Genomic DNA, 21846 nt, shown 5'->3' on the forward strand with positions numbered 1-21846 from the left:
TCCCCGTTACAAACCCGTGTTGTTGCGTGCTTACTATTTTAGGCATTAGTGGTGCAAGTCTTCTTGCTAAACATTTTGCGAATATCTTTGCGTCAGCATTAATTAAGGAGATAGGTCTGTATGAGCCCATCTCCTCTTTGGTTTACCCTTTTTGTGAAAAAAAATAATTTTTGCTTTGTTCCAAGAACGTGGAGCGGACCCTGTTCTGCCTATGTGAATGACTACTTCTAGGAGAAGGGGTGTAAGCTCTTCCAGGCATGATCTATACAATTCCAAAGGAATAGTATCCTCCTCAGCGGCTTTACCTAATGGCAGTGATTTTATGGCTTCTTTTAGTTCTTCTCTAGTTATTTCTAAAGCCAGATTTTCTGCTTCATAAGTTGTTATTTTATTCGTTGGATTTTCTTTTAGATAATTATCAATTGTATTGCCGTTAGGCGTATTCTCCGGTGTATACAAGATTTCATAATATTTGGCGAATTGTTGTATTATATTATCTGTCTGATTATATCTCTTATTTTCGACCCATATAATTTGTGAGATCGTAGACTCTGCTCTATACTCTGCTACTTTAAATGCTAAAATTTTCCCTATTTTGTCACCACCCTCATATTGTGTAAATTTGTATTTGTGAATCTGTGCACTCCTTTTTTTTAATAAAGTTTCTTTGGTCTTACATTTTAACTGACTAAGGTTTGTATTAATAGCCAGAGTTGACAGATTTCCTCTTAGAGCCTCTACAAGTTTTGTCTCTTCTGCGGCAATATCAGAAATCAGGGTTAAATTGCATTTGCGTCTTTCTTGATTTTGTTTTAGGACAAAAGTCTGTGTAAACCCTCTGATACTGGCTTTACATGTATCCCATACTGTTAGGCATGAGGCAGTGTTTCTATTAAAGATCAGAAATTCTGTAATATGTTGTTTCAGTTGTGTGATGAAAATCGTATTTGATATTAAATTCCTTGGAAAAGTAAAAGCTCTAGGAGGATTGCGTTTTTGAGAAGTAGTTAGTTCAATCATAACGGGGTTGTGATCAAATGTTATACGTGGGTATATGATCATTGTTGTGGATCTCATCAACGAGTCTGATATTAAAGCCATGTCTAAATGTGAGCATAGTTTGTGAGGAGCAGAGTAGTATGTATAGCCTGGGTTGTTTGGATGTAGTGAACTCCAAACATCTCTGACATTATGTAGCTTACATAAATTTAAGATAGATGTTCTGGTTTTAGGCATTCGATTATAATTACCTGGGCGTGTTGTATCCGTCTGACAATTCATAATGCAGTTAAAATCACCCATAATTATAACTTCTCCTTCCCAGTCTAATAGGGCTATATTTAGTTGTTCAAATACTCTAGGATCTTCTTTGTTTGGTCCATATACAACACATGCTACAAGCTTCACATTGTTATGACAAAGTTGAGTGATTGCCCACCTCCCCCATTTATCAGATTGCGTCCTAGTTATTTCTACCTTGAATCTTTTGTCTTTTAATATAGCCACCCCTCTAATATGAGAGGCAGCTGCTGAGTTAATAATCATCTCGAAGCCCAGTTGATTCAGCAGCTTCTTATCTCTATCTATGATATGAGTTTCTGATAGAAATACTAAGTGGGGATTATATAAACTTAGTTCTTCCGCGACTAAATGCCTCTTACGCTTATTGTTTAACCCTGAGACGTTCCATGCCAAACATCTAATGTTTTGCATCTTTAGTGTAATGAGTACAGTGAGTGATACCTATTATCAACATAGTTTTGTGTTCTCCCAAATATAAATAAAAGTGCTTTGCAAACATAAATCTCTCCTCGCGTCTTTCTACCAGGTTGAAAATATTTTTTTCCCTCTTTTCCCCCAACCCTTCCTCCGCCCCTCCACCCCACACAATCCCTCCCCAAACTGCGAAGACCTTCCCTCCCCTCCCCCCCCCTTACCTACTGCTGCCATTGATGAGGCAGCACTTGCGGATAGAAACCTAGGGTCTCCCCCCCCACCACCTTTAGTGTCTTTGTGTCTTTGTATCTGCTAATAGTATTGATTTATCTTATATTGATAGGGTAACAGATCTTTCCCATTTTTTCCCCTCCTGATACCGCTAACTAGATATGGTTATTTTTCCCTGTATTTCCATCATACAGAAATAAGTATAAGCCCCCTCTCCTTCATTTCCACTCTTTAACTATTTACTCTTATTGACACTGGCTAAGAATGCCTGTGCTTCCTGTACTTCACTAAAGAAGTTCGTATGCCTTTTCATAATCACTTTTAGTCGAGCAGGTTCTTGCAAATATGCCAGGCCACCCAGTTTGTTAATTGGGTCAATTAATTTGCGCATTTCCCATCTCTTATCCATCGTAGCTTTGCTTAAATCTGAACGAGCAAAAATTGTAAAGCTATCGATAGTAATAGGAGTGTTGGGTTTAGCTTTTTGCCACACCGCTTGCCGTAGCAAAAAGTTGCCAAAATGAATCAGAAATGGACGTGGAAATTTGCTATTCAGGCGTTTTTGACCAAGCGGGAGTCTATGTGCTCTTTGCACTTGTGAGTCCCAGTCCCAGTCGGAGAGATCCGGAAATGCACGGGGCATCAGGGCACCAAAAAGGCCCTAGGGTCGGACCCCTCTGCCCCTTCCGGGATTCCATACAGTTTAAGATTCCGTGTTCCTCTTCTTTTCCTTCTTTTCAGCAATATCCATATAATCATTTGTAAGCTTTCTCTTTGAAAAGATTATCAATTTTTCATAAATGGGATATTGTCAGAAATGACAAGCAAATTCACTTCCTAACCGACTGTACTCTTTCACAGAACTTGCATCTGCCCTTACTTTGCTGCCATCAAATTTAGACCCCCAAAATGTGGACAATGTTCTAACTTGAGATAATGCTACATATGGCATACCTTCATTTAACACAGTACTTCCAATATTAATAAAAGCTGCATCTACTTGTAAACCTTAAGATTTATGGATAGTTTGAGCATGTGCTAGAATAACTGGATACTACTGCCGCCAAACATACAAGTCTTTTACAAGCAAAAAACCTAGAGTATACCTACCAATTTGCTGTACTCCATCAATGTGAATATTTAAATTTCAATGCAAAACTACTTGCACACACTTGAACATTTTCTCTAATCCCGCAGTTCTCGATACAGATTTTTCCAATGATTTATGTTTTGCTTGTATTTTTTAAATTAGGACTACTGTCACACCCTGGTTTTCTATTTTGTCTGTTGTTGTAGGATGCAAAATGTCTTCTTTCTCAAATTTTAGTAATTATTCATTAAACCAGGAGCACTCTTGAAGTGTACGGATTAGGCAGAAAATTGATTTTTCTTCTTGAATGAAACAAAATTTTAGCGTTGCTACTGTCTTGGTTGAAGGAAACAGTTTCTTAACAAGTCAACTTTCTAATTGGCATTGTCCCTCTTTGGGTAGAGCTCCTGCTCTAATATCCTTGAGAATATTTCTGTATTCAATATCAGATGATTGATGCATATTCCTAATTAGTTATTTGTATTGGAAGTTTAAACAAATGTTTCCAATACTTCCTAATAAATTTTTTGTTTTATCATTGAGAAGTGTCTTGAACACAGGCTGTCCTTTCACGGTGTAAATTGTAATAGATCACCAAACACAGTTAAGTGCTTTCTTCCAAGCACATCATAATCTGTTGCTTTCTCAAGTCTACAAAGACAATCATTAAGTTGAGACCATGCTTACCTCATCAATGATTAAATGTTTTAATTTCTTCAGTACTCTTGAGACTTCATGACAAGCTTCACCAAATAACTTTTGGTACTCCAGTTTGTTGTCATGTTCCATGGGCATCTAAAGAAGTCAATGTAAAGTACTTACTTCAATGTTTTGTGCCACTAATTCACTAGGTGCTCTTACTACACATGACAAATTAGAGTCTGTAGTGAAAGCAGTGAGAACTTCAATAACAAATCTTTTTGCGGTGCATACTTGACCACAGACATAAAATAGTATTTGTTTAAATGATCTGCATGTACAATACTTCTTCTCATGAAGGGATCCATTCTCTATTGTCTCTTTTGGTTCCATATATGTTTCTTTTTGCTTGTCATTCTTTTGTCCAACTCACTGTTCCAAATCAGAAATTTCCTGTCTTGCTTGTTGGGTTGCAGTTTCCACCTCATTCATGGCTATGGCAGCTTAATTTTCAATAATTGGTTGTTCAAGTGGATCTTGAGTCAGTAGTCCTGAAATGTGGCTGCTTTGTGAATGCTCCTTAGCTATCTCAGAAGCAATTGTTTCACCCTGTTCAATCTCACCATTTAACATTCTCAAATAGTTTGTAAATACTGAACACTGCATGCCGTCTTTCACAGTATTTATACAATCTTCATAACAGTCAAAATCTCAGAGTATTCCTGATTCAGAGTGCTAAGGCTTGAATAGTTATAGAAGTGCCAAATAGAAAAACTCTCTTTTATCAGGGGTTTGGCAATTAAGTTTTCTGTGGTTAATTACACTTCCTTTTGTATGTCTGCGCTTTCCAGGTCAAACTCTGCTAGAAACAACATTTTTGTAAAATACTTTAACACTCTATTTCACATGCTTGAGAGGCCTAGGCTTATCCAACAATGCCCCTTGACTCAGAGAATAAACTGGCTGAGCTCAACTGATTACAGCATTCATAGGAACCAATCTCCCTATGAGAAAGCATCTTCAAACTGAAGCTGAACAATTTCGTGGTTAGAGACGTTTTAGTAGGATTCTCGTCCCACATCTCCTTCATCTACATTTTCTCAGATTTTTTTATGTATGAAGTTACATATTGAGCAACAGCTATGGAGTTGTCCGCCACAAATTATATGTCCATATTAACATCCCACCTTTTGAGAATCACAGGTTTATAGTCATTAATATATATATTAATTTTGGAAGCCTCTGTCCTTCTGAGATTGGAAGTGTTTTTCTGTGATTTTGAGTCAGTGCATGTCTCAATACAGATTATAAACTGTTCATGCTTCCTTTGAAAATCACATGTCTTGTAAATAAAAAACAACACTTGTGTAAAACTTTCCTTTAGATCTGTATGTTTGAAATCAATACTTGCCATTCCTATGTGCTTGAAAGCTCAGAATGTGATGCCCCAGGCCTATTACACCACTGTCTTTCGGGATGGCAAATGTCACATACTGTTCTATGAAAGAGAGTACAGAGTCCTCACTATCTGTTTCAATTTTGGTGCATTTTCTGTCCATAACAGTATGTGAATATGAGGGGCAACTCTATCTCGGTGCTCTTTATGCCAAAAGAAATAAGTTTCTTCACCAAGATAAGAATTTGGTTTGTTGCAAATTACAAACAGCATTACTTGAAACCTGTGGTTAAAATATCCACAAACTTTAGCAGGATCCAAAGAACAAAGTTCTCCTGCTGTCTTCAAGTTTATGTCCTTATTGTTTGAGTTTGCGTCTCTCAAAAACTCAAGTAAGTCATCCCATGTGTTTTTACACATCAAACATGGCACATCCTGTTTGAACAAACACATTTCCGTACACTACACAAAGATGGATGATGCTGCACACTGCCCTTTCAGGACAATGGGATGTCCTGAATGTTTGTTCCCTGAAGTTATGTTTATACACTATATCGACCAAAACAAAAAAGGCTTGTATTAAAAGAACACATCAGAGAGTTTTGAATGACACCACAGGATTGTGGGAGGTCATCTTTTACAATCAATGCTGAACATAATCTAGACAACTGTCTGGTGACAAATCATTCCAGGTATACAGAGGACCCATATCTGAAAAACAGGAATTTAGTTTTGATTAATAGCTACATTGCCTACTACTCATGTTGAAGAATAACATTACTTACATCATTTTAGTGGTATATTTTTTCTTGCCCTGATTAATCCTTTTTAGGTGAAACTTGTTGGCTGGACTCCATTGAAAATTCACAAAAAAGCATCAGAAATATTCCTACCATGAAGATTCACAAGTATTGATCTAACAGCATTTATCTTCTATGGAATGTATTTTATGTAAATCATTTTGTTGCCTCTCAAATATCTTCTGTATGGCAAATGGCTAATGTGTGGTCAAATGGCAGCTGACCATGGAGGTGGGCAACATTTTCTCCTAAATTGATTGTGTTGACGTTATCAGGCATTGCAGCTTTAAATTCCCTTGATGCTCTTGCTTTTGTTCTAAAGTCATCCCACGCATAACTCTGCACAGCTGAGTATCAAAATCCAAGTAGGCGTACCCAGGTTTCTCAATATACATTTCAGTTCTCCATAACAGCAATACCAATGCTTGTTGGTCCCATATTGGCATGCCATCAAATGAATCAAATTATATTTAAACTTTTCCTCCTTTCCATGAACTTTGTCAACAAATTACTTTACAGAGAGATCCTGTTTTTTGTATGTGATTTACAGCATATGATAGTTCAGACAAGTCACTCTCATATAATAAATGGAATATGTATGGAATACACTGTCAAAATCTAGCATCCTCTGAATATAATCTGGTTGGCCTGTACTCAGTTGCTGATATTTGTACGGGATAATCATCATAACAGCGACCTGCTCCAGTGGGAAATAGTTGTGGAAAAGAGCAAGCCTCTAAACTTTTCTCGTACACACTCATTGGAACTCCTTTTGCTTGTGTCTTATGAAAGAGATCAACAGCATTGCTAATAACGTATTTGGAATGCAATGGATGTATACTATAGTGTTCATATATTTCATCTGATTCGGATCTAGCCACTTTTATACATCTATCCGCTTGATGCTAATGTTTCATCCTCCATACAACTTACAGCTCCAAGAACAATCCATATTTATATAATAAACACTTGTTAGTTTGAGGTATAATGTCGCTTTAAAAAAAAAAACTTTATTAACATCCACTAACTCTTGCCAGATTGTTTTGTTTTTGTTGGGAAGCCCATATACAAGAATGATAAGTGCTTCACAAACATCTCTGTCTACACTGACTGTTTCCATATTCCATTTAAAAATCTAAAGTTAAGTAGACAACTCTTCCTTTAAGGTCTTTCTGTAACTCAATTATTGGCAGCTTCCTATCTTTGGTTCAAAACAAAATGTTGCCTGAAATAGATGTATATATTGTATTAGAATTGATTCCTAAGAATTGAATTCTCAAAGTTCTTCTGGAATTTAGACCGCTTTTAACTTGTTATGTATTGCTTTGGCTGGCATTTTGTTATCCTCTAACTTATCATGGCAATACTTTACATATAATTTGCTGAGTTGCAAAATCAAAGCGTTTCTCTACAAATAAATATATAGCAAATGTTTGCCAATTATCTCTGTATTCTTGTTCTGTTTTTAAGAACAAATATTGCAAGTTTGCCTTTTTCTAGTTAGTGCATTTACAACAAATACGAACATAGTTCCCCTTTTTTTGACAAAACTGTATTAAGCTTTGCAATCACTTGTGTAATGTTGTAAATACTTATACCTCCATCCTGTCCTTATTACCCCCACATACCAGCACCTACCTTTCCCTAGACTCCTATTCACAAACAAAGAAATGAAACTGAACATCTTCACAAACTCTTTTTACCTCTGATACTGTACCATGCAATAGTGCATTGACAACAAATACAAACACAGTTTCCTTTCTCTGACAAAACTGTATTAAGTTTTGCAATCACTTGAGTAATGTTGTCAATATTTATACCTCCATCCTGTTCCCTATTACCCACACATACCAGCACCTACTTTTCCCTCGACTCCTATTCACAAACAAAGAAATGAAACTGAACATCTTCACAAACTCTTTTTACCTCCAGTACTGTACCATGCAATAGAGCTCTATTAATTTCTCCTAAACAAAGGAGTTTTTACAAAGTCTCCTAACTAAATTTCACTTCTTAGAGTGATGAACAGCTAAGATTCTGAAGAGATGAAATGTGCTTCTGCACACTTTCTTTGATGGACATGCCAGTGAATGTCCCTGCCATTTAGTATCCTTCCTCACCTTGCATGGATCTAATCCTTGCAAATCTGCAATTTTCTGTTTCAGACTCCTGTATGGAAACTCCCGTAGAAAGGCTCTAAATATATCAATTGATATCAGATGAACACTAAAAATATTGCTACAGGTCCATTTGTATACCGTGGCCTGTATGTGTCTTCCTTGTACTTCTTCAGCTATCACTTCCTCTACATTCCTAGGAACCATCTCCTCTTTTGCAAGGGGAGCATCATCTTTCACTTTATAACATCAACCAGTTGTTTCAAATGAATGCACTAATGTATTCTCTTGGAAGTGACTTTCTCCATCAAAGAAAGGATCAGTACTGGAGATATACTTTGATTCACTTCTGGAATTTGTCCAAAAAATGACTTCTAGTGACAAGTCTTTTTTTTGGCTTCTTCCCTTCATAGACAACACTTTTCTATCCAGTGTTCTCATTCTGGTATTTATCAAAATAAATATCCTCCTCTTCAGAGAAAATGCTTTATTAAATATAGCATCAATATGTTGTTTTTGTTTGACTGCTTCTCCTCTCCTTTTACACTGCCTCATAGTGCATACCAAACTCGAAATTACCCTAGTACGAAACATTCTGACTTCTTTTCTAAATTGCTTCTGTCTTCTTGTTAAACTATCAGCTTTCTTATAAGATCTTTTACTCTTAATGACACTTAGTTTTTCTCCTTTCTTAGCTGATTTGAAACCTTGATTTTTATTTGCATTGTTTTGCTCGCTTTGCATTTTTCCACATACTATTTTAGAAAACTTCTTAGTTTTCTTACCAGCAGCTCATTTCTCTTTAACCACATTCTCCGCATTTTGTCCCTTTCATTTTTGTATTTTAAGGTGATAGTATCCTTTCCTATGTATAACTCTCTGCTTTTAAGGACACGGAGTTGTCTGGAAAGCAAAAACAAAGCAATATATTTAGCATTTCATTATATAATATCAAATTACCAAAATTTAGAGGGTAAGTACCCACATATAGAGTTATGTCACTATGTTATAGCCTCTCTAAGGGGCATATTACCAAGCCGGCGCTATAAAATTATCGCCGCTTTTGCAGCCGTTTTCGGCCAAAAAGCAGCAATAGTTTTATCGCCTTATCAGCAAAGAAGGAACTCTCCAAAATCATCTCCAACAACAACAACATCCCGCCTTCACAAGACCTGTGAGACTCCCTGGCCACCTTCTTCCACTGCAAGATCGTTGACATCCATGACAGCTTCAAGGCCACGACCGCCCGACGACCACCACCTGCACCACCACCTGATCTCCTGGACCAGCATCAACTATGAGGACCCCAGTGAGATCATGAACACCATCCACTCCGGATCACCGTTAGGCCCATGCCCTCACCATATCTTCAACAAAGCCAGCAACGCCATTGACCCCATATCCGGAAAGGAATCAACAACTCCTTCAAGACAGCAACCTTCCCGGAAAGCTAGAAGCATGCCGAGATCAACGCCTTACTCGAAAAACCCAAGGTGGACCCTAAGGACCTCAAGAACTTCCGACCCAACTCCCTGGTCCCGTTCCCAGCGAAGGTCACAGAGAAAATTATCAACAAATAACGGACCCGCTACCTCAAGGAGAACAGCATCCTGGACCCATCCCAGTCCGGGTTCCGCAGCAACCACAGCACCGAAACCGCCCTCATTGCCGCCACCGATGACATCAGGTCCCTGCTTGACAACAGAGAAACAGCGGCCCTCATCCTCCTGGACCTGTCAGCCGCCTTCGACACGATCCGCCACTGCACACTACGAACATGCCTACACAACGCCGGAATCCAAGAGAAGGCCCTGGATGACTTGACCACATCCTTCCTCTCTGCAGAACTCAGAGCGTCCGCCTAGCCCCCAACCGCTCAAGTGCCACCGAGATCATCTGCGGCGTACCCCAGGGCTCTTCCCTCAGCCTGACGCTGTTCAACATCTACATTGCACCCCTCGCCCACGTTGTCAGACAGCATGACCTCAACATCATCTCCTACGCTGAAAACACACAGCTGATCCTCTCCCTCACCAAAGACCCTCACACCGCCAAAACCAACCTCCATGAAGGAATTAAGGCCATCGACAAATGGATGAGGAACAGCCAACTGAATCTGAACTCGTACAAGATGGAGGTCCTCACCCTCGGCTCCATCCCGTCAGCCTGGGATGACTCATGGTGGCTGCCAACACTAGGAACAGTCACAATACCCACGGACCACACATGCAACCTAGGGTTCATCCTCGACTCCACCCTCTCCATGACTAAGCAGGTCAACGCCAACTCCTCCTGCTGCTTCAATAACCTCAGAATGCTCCGCTGGATCTACAAGTGGATCCCCACCGAAACTAGAAGAACAGTCAGAAGTGTGAAGTGTGGCTCAATGCTTAGAGCGGCAGACCTTGATGCAGAACGCTGGCCTGGGACCAGGGTTCGATTCCCGCCTCTGCGGGTTTCGGGCTTAAATTCCACTGACCGGATATTCTCGCCTCAGTGCCGATTCTAAGCATGGGTCCCACGCTGCAACTCTGGGCAATAGCTTGCTTAGTCTCCACAAAGGCCCCCTGATACACAAGGGATGCCTGGTTTCACCATGGGATGCCCAGGAGTGGACACCCCACAAGGAAAAGCCAGGAGGGGTTCCCTTGTGGTAGGAGTACAAGCGCCGGGATGCCTCCGGGTCACTGTTCGCGCTATACAAATACGCCACATTTACATTTACATTTACCCAGGCCCTCGTCACCAGCAGGTCTCTATGCAGGAACATCGGCCAAGCTCCTGAGACGACTGCAACGCATCCAGAGCGCCTCGGCACGTATGATCCTCGACATCCCCCGCCGCAGCCACATCACACCCCACCTGAGAGACCTGCATTGGCTCCCTATCAACAAGAGGATAACCTTCAAGCTCTTCATCCATGCACACAAAGCTCTCCACAACACCAGCCCAGCATTCCTCAACAGATGATTCAGCTTCTACACCCCCACCCGCCAGCTGCTGTTGTGCGCTTTATAAGTGTCTTGATTGCTTGAAAGGCACGCTATCTCAAGTTTTGCTGAGTTAGCGCCCGTGTCCAGCCCGCCTAACTTTTTATCGCTAATGAGATGCAAAGTAGACGTGGCTGTGAAACCCACCCTTCCTTGTCAATATCACAAAGCTGCCTTCGCGATATTAACAAGGAAGGGTAGCAATTATTTAAATCGCGTTAAATATGCCTTAACGCAGGAATTTAACGTCTGTTAAATTCCTGACTAAGGCATACTTAAAATGGGGGGTGGATTCTGTGGCTAAGACCACAGGCCCTATCATCTAGGATATTGCCATTTTCCACCATGGAAAACAGCAATATCCACACTATCTCTGGAATTTTTATCACCTTGGCGTTGCGCGTTGTTGATAACGCGCTAACCGGGCGATAAATTCCAGAGATAGCCGGCGATAAATATGCAAGCGCTAAGCTCGCTTTGCGATATTTATTGCCAGCCCTTGTTAATATGCCCCTAAGTCTGTTACTGTTCCGTCTAAACCCATGTGAGCCTGGCTGTATCAACATAGGCATCAGTGTGTGCTTGGGTGTGCTAGTGTATGCATACGTGTGTGCCTGGGTGTCTTCGTGCATGGATCAGTGTGTCAGTGGGTTTGTCATTGTATGCATCAGTGTGTGCCTGGAGGTATCACTGTATGCATCAGTGTATGCCAGGATGTATACGCATATCTGTTAGTAGGTGCTAGATGTATTAGTGTATGCATAAATGTGTGCGTGGGTATATTAGTGTATGGATCAGTGTGTGACTAGGTGTGTCAGTGTATGCATATTTGACTGTGTAGGTGTGTTACAATATGTATAAGAGTCTCCCTGGGTATGTCAGTGTATCCATAATTGTCTGCTTGGGTGTGTTAGCGTACATATCAGTGTATCTGGGTGTGTCTGCATATGCATCATTGTCTCCTGGGTGCGTCACTGTATGGATAAGTGTTGGCCTGGGTGTCTTAGTGTATGTATCAGTGTGTTACTGGGTGTATTAGTGTGTGCATCTGTGTGTGCCTGGGAATCTCAGTGTATTAGTGTATGCATTAGTGTATGTGTGGCTGTGTCACTATATGCATCAAGGTGTGCCTGGATGTGTTAGTGTATGCATAAGTGTGCACCTGGGAGTGTCACTGTATGCATCAGTGTGTGCCTGGGTATGTTCAAGTAGGCATGAGTGTGTGCTTGAATGTGTTAGTATATCCATAAGTGTGGGCCTGAGTGTGCTACTGTAGGCATTAGAGTGTGTCTGGGTATGTCAGTGTATGCATCATTGTATAACTACCTATGGGCTACCCTGGGGATCATTTATATCTGGTAAAAATTGAGGTTACGGCTTGGCAAGGAGATTTAAATGCCAAATAGACCTGGCAGTAAAACTGAAAACACAGGCTCTGCAGTAGCAGGCACCACACATGTTTAAAGGACTACTTGTCTGGATGAATGACTTGGTAGTGTCAGATCTTCCATACATATCTGAAAGGGTACATTAGTCCCTGTGTGGATGTGTAATTGGATGTGTAAGTAACTATGTCAGCATATGATTAGCTTCCTTAGTAAGTTTATGGGTCTGTAAATGTGTATCTAAATGGCTGCATGGATTGCTTTCTGGCTGTGTTAGTGAATGTTGGGATCGGTAAATGTGTGTGCAACTGGTTCTCTGATTGCTGGATACATACGTGCTTTTTGGGTATGTGAGGGAATGTGCAAGTACCTCTATCGCTTTCTGACTGGGGGTGAAAGTGACTCTATCCTTTTGTACATAGGTATGTTAGTCATTGAATGGGTGGGAGACTGGATGTATAACTGGGCGTATGGGTCTGAAAGTGCACTTGTGACTTACTAAGACTTCAAAGATGTGTCTTACCTTCTAAGCTCAGAGCAGCCTGCCCTATGACCCACGTACAATCCACCTTAGACGTAACTTATATATATATAAAAAGGGAGCTTAAGCATTGTCAAGAGTTCATCAATGCTACATTGACCTAGAAGTAAAACTCATAACTCAGTAAATACATATGCTTTTTAAAAGTACACTATTATTAAGTAGGCATGCGACTCACAGCTGAGTGAGTGACTGCATGTATAAGTGGTCGTATAGGTTCTGTAAATGCACATGTAACTCACTAAAACTTCATTCTACATGTCTAATCCTTTAAGCACATAGCTCCCTGCCCTATGGCCTACCCATGTTCTACCACAGGGGTAACTTATAAGTAGAAAACCGGAGTTTAAGGCTTGGCAAGGAGTTTTAAATGTCAAGCCAGCCTAGCAGTAAACTTGCACACATAGGCTCTGCAGTAGTAGGCTCAAGACATGTTTAAAGGGCAACTTGTCCGGATGGTTCACTTTGTTGTGTCAGTATTTGATTACATATTTGAGTGAGAGTATTTAAGTGGGTATATGGATTGGTAACTGGCCATATTAGCAACTGTTGGGGTATATAACTGTGAGTGCAACTGGCTCTCTTACAGCTGAATACATAGGTGTTGTGAGGGTGTGTGAGTGTGAATGTGTGAAGTGCCTCTGACTCTGTGTGACTAGGTGTGTTAGTGGCTCCATCCCTTTGTGCATAAGTATGTCACTAGCAGTATGGGTGAGTGATTGGATGTATATCTGAGCATATAGGTTTCTAAATACGCAAGTAAGTCACTAAAACTTCAAAATATATGTCTTATCATTTAAGCATATAGCTCGCTGCCATATAGCCTACCTACAGCCTACCTGCGGGGTGACATATGTAGAATAACGGGACTTGGCAATGAGTTTTAAGTTGGAGGTCAGTCAAGCTCTAAACCTACACACACAGGCTCTGCCGTAGCAGGCCTGAGTCACTTTTAACCTCATCGCTGCTAATGGAATTCCCCTGCTGTGCTACCCCTCTTTGAAATGGGTGTGGTTGTGATGGAACCATTCCGTCATCAGCACAGCCCAACCGTGACTGATGACGGAATGGTTCCGTCACAAGTATCGAAGGGGTTAAAAGGTGACTTGTCTGAATGGCTGACTTGGTTCTGTCAGTACTTGAGTGCATATCTGAATGAGTGTACCAATTCTTCTGTGACTGTCACTAGATATGTAAGTAAGTATGTCGCTATATGACTGGCTTTCTTAGTATCCCTATGGGTCTGCCTTTGGTAAAGAGCATTGCGTATTGCCAATATGATTGTGCACTGAAGTCACAATGGCCTAGGCACTCTTACTGGAGTAGCACTGGAAATCCTAATGAAGGATACCTTTGCACAATTTATGGCACTGCCTTAATGTACCCAGTCATTTAACAAACGCAGAAATCAAAGTGGTTAAATTACTTCTGACTACAGATAAACAAATCCAGGAAACATGTCAATACAAGAGTTTCTGAATTTCTTAGAGACCCCAACATGGGCTCAATCTACAGCAACAATTTATGCTTTGACATGCAGGGTATATATATAGAAGTGACAGAGTTCATTCCACAGAGAAAGGCATCAGGACTTTCCTTAACAACTTGAAAAACTGCATTCTGGTTTATGTGCAATAATCATCTACATACAATAATGATATGTGTTCTTCTACGAGACACCAATTTCTCAAACACTGATGCGTTTTCTTTTCAAATCCCTTTTTTAATTTATTTTTTACTTTGAGAATCCATTGTGAATCCGTAAAGCAAATACACACATTCAGTGAATGAAAACACATAAAGGATCCTCAACTGTATGACTGACTGTATGCATCTGATTGGATGTGTCAATGGTTTAGTAGCTCTGTGAGTGGCTGCATGAGTGTCTGAGTCAGTCTGTCATTGGGTGCATGAGTGTCTGAGTGGTTCTGTGAGTGTGTGTGAGAGTTTCTGTGTGGGTATGTGAGTGGTTGCAATATTGTAAATGGGTCTGTGAATGGGTGTGTGAGTGTCTGTTTGGGTCTGTGAGTGGGGCATGAACATCTGAGTGGGTCTGAGTGGGAGCGTGAGTGGCTCAGTGAGTGGGTACACCAGTGTCTGAATGGGTCTGTGAGGGGATGCATGAGTGTCTGAGTGGGTCTCTGAGTGGGTGCATGAGTGTCTGAGTCAGTCTGTCATTGGGTGCATGAGTGTGTGAGTGGGCCTGTGAGTGGGTGCATGAGTGTCTGAGTGGTGCTGTGAGTGTGTGTGTGAGTGTCTGTGTGGGTATGTGAGTGGTTGCAAGATTGTGGGCATTTAAGTGTCTGAATAGGTATGTGAATGAGTGTGTGAGTGTCTGAGTGGGTCTGTGAGAGGGTGTATAAGTGTCAGAGTTGGTCTATGAGTGGGTGTGTAAGTCACTGAGCAGGTCTGGGATTGGATACACGAGTCTGTGAATGGGTCTGAGAATGGGTGTTAGAGTGTCTGAGTGGGTCTGTGAGTGGGTGCATTAGTGGCTGAGTAGGTCTATGAGTAGGGCATGAATGTCTGTGTGCATGTGTGAGTGGATGCATGAGTGTCTGAGTCTGTCTGAAAGTGGGTGTGTATGTGTCTAAGTGGGTCTGTGAGTGCTTGAGTGAGTGTCTAAATTGTGAGTGGGTGAGTGAGTCTATGAGTCGGTCTGTGAATGGGTTTGTGAGTCTCTGGGTTGGTCTGTAAGTGAATGCAAGAGTCTCTGAGAGGGTCTGTGAATGGGTGTGAGATTGTCTTAATGGATCGGTGAGTGGTTACATAAGTGTCCGAGTGAGTGAGTGAGTATACACATTTTTACAGTTTTAACCAAAATTTGTGAATCCACAACAGTTACATGGGGAGCAGTGCTGACCTTCACAAGGGATTCCCAAAAGCTCACGGTCCTTTATATTGCCCCCGGGTGTCAGGGTACCTCTACCCTGCCCCCTTCCACTACATCACATATTATTTTTGCAGCCGGAACTGTCCCCAATGTCTAAAATGGTGGCCACAACTTTCTACACAGGTTGTGACAAGTCAATCATTGCATTCATGTTGGCACGTGCATTCGTGAAGCAACACGATGGAATCATGAAGGATTCCTGGCTCTAGAAATACCAGTTTGTCTTACCTTCAGTATCTCAAAAACTACTGAACAAATTTGCACCAAATAACAAAAAGTCATTTTATGAACCAATACCTACCTTTCTGCCAGACTTGGTGTAAGCCCGCCCAGTGGTTAGGGCTGTAATCATATTCTAAATCCCTATGAGGAATGTCATGGTGAAAATGTCTTTTCTCTGCGCCTGCTTGACATATCACCCCTAAACTTCCAACACAGCAGCTGAACTGACTATTGTCCTAATATTTACAATTTTGTGAAGATTTGTCAAATGGCACTAAAGGTATTGGCAAAACAAAAAATACCTTTTCCTTGGAAACCAGCTCCTGACTATAGCTACCTACTGGCGCTATATTTATGTCTTCATTTGGCGTTCCTCCTCTTGGACACCTGATATGGTGGCACCCTCCCAACAAACTCAACACCACTATTTCCAGGTCAGTTTTTTAAAAAGTTAATCTTTATTTGGCTTCCAAATTGCATAAATGCACAGTCCTTATGTCCACAATCTTGGCGATATATATATTAGGAAAATTATATTATAAAATATTTTTGAACAATTGTATTTTCGTCAATATTTTTGCCATTTCTATTGTAGTTATAGGGACACGTTTTTGTGATGAATAATATTTGTGAAACAATATTTTTGTCAACAGAATTTTTTCCACAATATTGTGTCATTGAATACTTGTGTAAGCATAGGTTTAAAACAAAGAAAAAAGGATGCCTGATTCATCAGATGCAAACTAGAATCAATTGGGGCTAACAATCAGGTTTTTTCCCCATTATCAACAGTTACAGCAACCAATCAATCAATCAATCAATCAATCAATCAGAGTACTTGTAAAGCACGCTACTCACCCGCGAGGGACTCGAAGCGCTGAGGGGAGGGGGTTGCCGCTACTGCTTTTAGAGCCAGGTCTTGAGGAATCTTCTGAAGGCATTGGAAATGTAAGCATCAACACTTGGACCTGTGGCAGAATGATTTAATTGAACCGAGCCTTTATCAGGACTAAAACAGATTTTTACACCCTACATGTATTAACAACTGAGGCCAGCAAAAGCTAAAAAATGTCACCTGCAACAACTCTGTGAAGGTGATGTGCCGCTTCCGATGATCTTAACACTTGCTTTGTCATGCCAAAAGAGCAAGGAGTATTGCGGAGTTGTTGACCCTGTTACCTATGTACCATTATTTTGGCATGGCAAGATAACTGTGTAAGATTATGTGAATCTACACAGGCCCTTCGTAGAGTTGTTGCAGGCAACATTTCACAATTCTTTTTTGTGGGGGGGGTTCTTGGATTTGCAGAGGAATAAGATCGGAAGAATTTTGAACTTTTAGGGAGCTTACTTACAAGCCCATTGCTTTGCCGGTTTGTCACATTTTCCCATTTTAAAAGTGACGCACCGGGGGTGCAAGGGGCTTGTAAGTAAGCCACTTATTTTTTGTGTTATAATTTTGAAGTCAATAATTAGATAATTATGTATTTCTTTCGTCATTGAATAGATACTCTAACAATATGCTAATTTTTGTTAACCATTCAATTATTTTTATCATGTGGATATTAATTGATTATTTTATGTTTATTTAAGGTTAAAAAGAATATCTCTATTTTTATATATGCTTACAAATGAGGATATGTGGAGCAAAATAGTAAATTTGGCCCTGGCAAAGTGAAACCCATTCCCTACAGTTGTGCAGGTTGGAGTTGGAATAGTAAATCTCCACAGTTCAACATTTTCACTACTTCTGTTGAAGTTAGAGTGGGAATAGTTAATCTAGCCCATCCAAAGACCAACATTTTATCGATTGTTACTCAGGTTAGAATTGGAGTAATGTATTTTACTCCTTCAGGTCAAATGTTTTATTTGATTTTTTTATGTTGCTTAATGCCTATTTTTTTTTGTTTTAATTTTGGAAGCTAGATTAGGGTATATTATATTATTTATTGTTTATGTTTTTATTACTTTTTTGTTGTATACATGGTTTTTACATTTTTTATATTTAATGTTTATGTTTAAATTATAATTTTATTTTTAAATGTTATGTTTATTTTTGCAATTGTTTTAAAGTATATGATTTTAATTTACATTTTTAAGTTATAATTTGTTAACATTTGTATATTACAAGTATATCATTTTTAATTTAATACTGATTGTAAAACAATATGGGCCATCTGTGCATGTACACCTGTGCCATGTGGCACACAGACATGTCCTAAGGGCATGTATGTGTGTCACATGGCACACAAGCCAGAATCAGGGGTGCAACAGGGTGTCAAAGTGACACCCTGTTCCCTTTGACAATTCGGTAATTTTACCGATTCGTAATTACCGAATCGGTATTTGCCATAGATTCCTATGGGCCTCAAGGCCCATAGGAATCAATGGCAAATACCAATTCAGTAAATACCGAATCCTACCGATTCAGCATTTTTTACCAAATTTTTACCTACATCTCTTTTACTGAATCTAAAATACCGAATCGGTAAAATTCGGTATTTTAGAGTCGGTAAATGAGATTTACCTACACCTGCCCATATATGTTTTAAAATTAATAGAGTGACTAATAGCTAAAGTTCAATATACTTATTTTATGGCAATGCTGTGGTGTTCTATATTTTTACTATCAATATTTTTTATTTCACTTACACAGGTTATAAAGTTGATATATCTTGCCGCCATTATTATTGTCATCAGAATTTCAGCATCCAACATTCTGGATATGGTCTCTAAAAGAGCAAAGGAATTGCCCGAGGGTACAGTGCAAGAACACTAATATTAAGAATAAATGATCCAATGTGGTAGGATGGTCTTCCATCTCACAGGCACTGAGAGAATAAAGAGCACGAGAAGTGATGCTGCTATGCAGCTCTTCATCATTAAAACGGATGGTTTTATCCCAAAAGCACAATAACGTAGTTTCAATGCCATAGAGCAGCCTGAATCTGGGCTAAATTAGTCATAGGGCCTCATTTATGAGGTTTTGACGTAGGAAACGGCGCATTCCTGTCCCTTTCCTAGCACCGGCGCACAATGGGCTGCCTGCGCCAAAAGCAGGCATCTTTGCACAATGGTGCAAGGGTGCCTGCTTTACGGGGATGATTATTTTTGGACAGGAAGGAAAACCTTGCTGTACAAAAATAATCACAAGAGGCTTTTCCTCTTTCTATGTGTCCTGCAGAATGCAGCACACACAGAAAAAGAAAAAACGAGGCGAAATAAAGATATTTCTCCCCTCGTTGCACCACCTGTACGCCTCCCCTGAGGAGTAAGGTTTTGGCTCTGCCTCATATTTACTATTTCTCGTAAATCTGGGGCAGTGTCAAAAGGCCAGGGATGTTGCTGGGAACGCCCCCAGCAATACCCATTTCCCACCCCTTTGACATTAAAGGGACTGATATTCATGAGGCAGCATTAAGCCAAAAACAGTAGCTTAGTGCTGCCTGATAAATATTACGCAGGCTTCTGCACCACAGAACGTCACAAAAAGTGACGTTCCGATGGCGCAATGGGCCTCATAAATGAGGCCCACAGTGTATTGTAGAAATCAGGATAGCATTTCAGTTTCTGCACAGAAGTTTTTTTCAATCATTTAGCAAGGATAGAAAGGTGATAATTGGATACTGTTTAGGCAATGTAGTAGTGAAAATAATTGCACGTGGCGTTTCAAGACTCTATCTGAGAATTAGGTCCAAATGCTTTTTAGGGTAGACAAATTAGTGAGGGGGCAGATCACAGTTGCAAAAATGTGAGGGTGCTGTTTTGACAACCTAGCTGACATGTGGTTAGACGGCTAATCAGAGGGTTTCAGACTGAAAAATTGCTTTCTAGTGTCAAATGCACTTGGTTAGGGATGAATCCAGGGAGAGCTGGGAGAGTTGAGTACAGGCAGGTCTCTAGTCGCATAAGGCTGAAGAACAGTCAGGGGTTGTTTATTGACCAATGACTGATAGATCTTCATGATTTTCTCTAAGAAAAAGTTGATTTAATTAAGGCAGAATGTTTTAGAGAAGGTTTTAGAGAAGGTAAACATACATGGCCGGTGGACTCTCTCTAACTCAGATCAAACAATTTTGAAAGTGGTGACAGGCTGGATCACTGCATTAATAATCAGATGGTCAAAGAATGCTTTACATGCTGCTAGGCAGAAAAGTTTCCAGGCATGGGCAAAGTGGGCTCTGGCTCAGGGCCCCAGTCCAGTGGCGTAGCTAGAGCTTGTGGCGCCCGGGGCTACCCCTCACATTGCCGCCCCTTGGGGGGTGGCTGGAAAAAGGACGGCGAGCACTTGAAAGAGGTCCGAGAGACACATCGTATCGCCGCTATTTCATGCAAGTTAAATGCAGATACATAACACGGTCCAAGGCTACACAGTTGAATACACTGCTGACCGGCAGTACAAAGGGGAAAACACAGACTGCATGATCTATCTGAGGACTCTGAAAAAACACATGTGACATGCATTAGAGAGCTGCGTGAACAAATACCTGGTAATCCCATCAGCACAATGCAAACATGCACATACATGACACTGTTAGGGATCCATCATCCACAGCTGACATTAAATTACCAAATATCATGGTCCCCTCCAATTAACAGGCTTCATTTTAGCTTCTGCATCTATTAGTTAATAGAAAGCTTTTCAATTGCAAGAAAGAAAACAACAAATAAACGCAATATATTTATCTATCTATCGATCTATCTATCTATCTATCTATCTATCTATCTATCTATCTATCTATCTATCTATCTATCTATCTATCTATCTATCTATGTATCTATCTATCTATCTATCTATCTATCTATCTATCTATCTATCTATCTATCTATCTATCTATCTATCTGTGGGAAAAGTGTAATCTATTATTTGTCAGCAATGTTCTGGATGGTAGGGGAAGTGATTTACAAGAAGCAAAGCCTCAGTTGTGTTATGAGGACTATTCCTTAACTCAAAATTGGTAGTACATAACTCGTTACCCTTGCATACTTTATGTATGGCTTGTTTAGTAGGTATAAACAAATACATTTATATATAATAAAAATGTAAGAGAAGATAGTGGATTAAATCCATACAGTGAGATGCAGGCACACTGAATAGGCCTTGTGAGCATCAGCAGAGATAGTATACTCTAAAGACATAGTAGTAAATAATCTCTGAGGAAGAAGAGTGTTTTTTTCCACATTAGATGGGCAATAACAGAAAATCTGACATTTGTTCTGTGGTATAAAATGGGAATTGGGGAGGGCATACATTTATTAGTATACATTCTCCACAGTAGCATATTTAATTTAGCCACATTCATTTTCACTGTCATAGCATAGATCTATATATTGTTCCACTAACATAGATGCCCATAGATATATACCTAAATACCCTTTCTCTTTACTTATACACATACATATGTACACATCACAAGCGCAAATGCACATCAATATACTGCTGTTGATTGGTATTTAAATGAAATCTGTTGCCTATTGTGAATACACACTTAGGCAACCATTCTCTTCTGCTCCAGAGCCCAAACTAGTTCTGCTTCAGACTCAACACAAAATGGCTTCAGTTTCTGCTAAATTATATAAACAAGCATTTGTAATGCAATAGGTCTCGCATTTACGCAAGTTTAAGCTATTGGCATTGTAAATGACACTGCTTTTTATTTCTGTTTTAAAAACTAAAACACAAATAAAAGGCTTTGTTATTTGCAATGTCAGTAGCTCAAACTTGCATAAATGCGAGACCTATTGCATTGCAAATGCTTGTTTTATAGGACTTGTCTGTGAACCGTCTGCCACTCCGCCACTCACTAAAGATCCTTTACTCCCCTC

The sequence above is a fragment of the Lissotriton vulgaris genome, chromosome 7 (genome assembly GCF_964263255.1).
Source record: "Lissotriton vulgaris chromosome 7, aLisVul1.2, whole genome shotgun sequence".
NCBI classification, from domain to species: Eukaryota; Metazoa; Chordata; class Amphibia; order Caudata; family Salamandridae; genus Lissotriton; species Lissotriton vulgaris.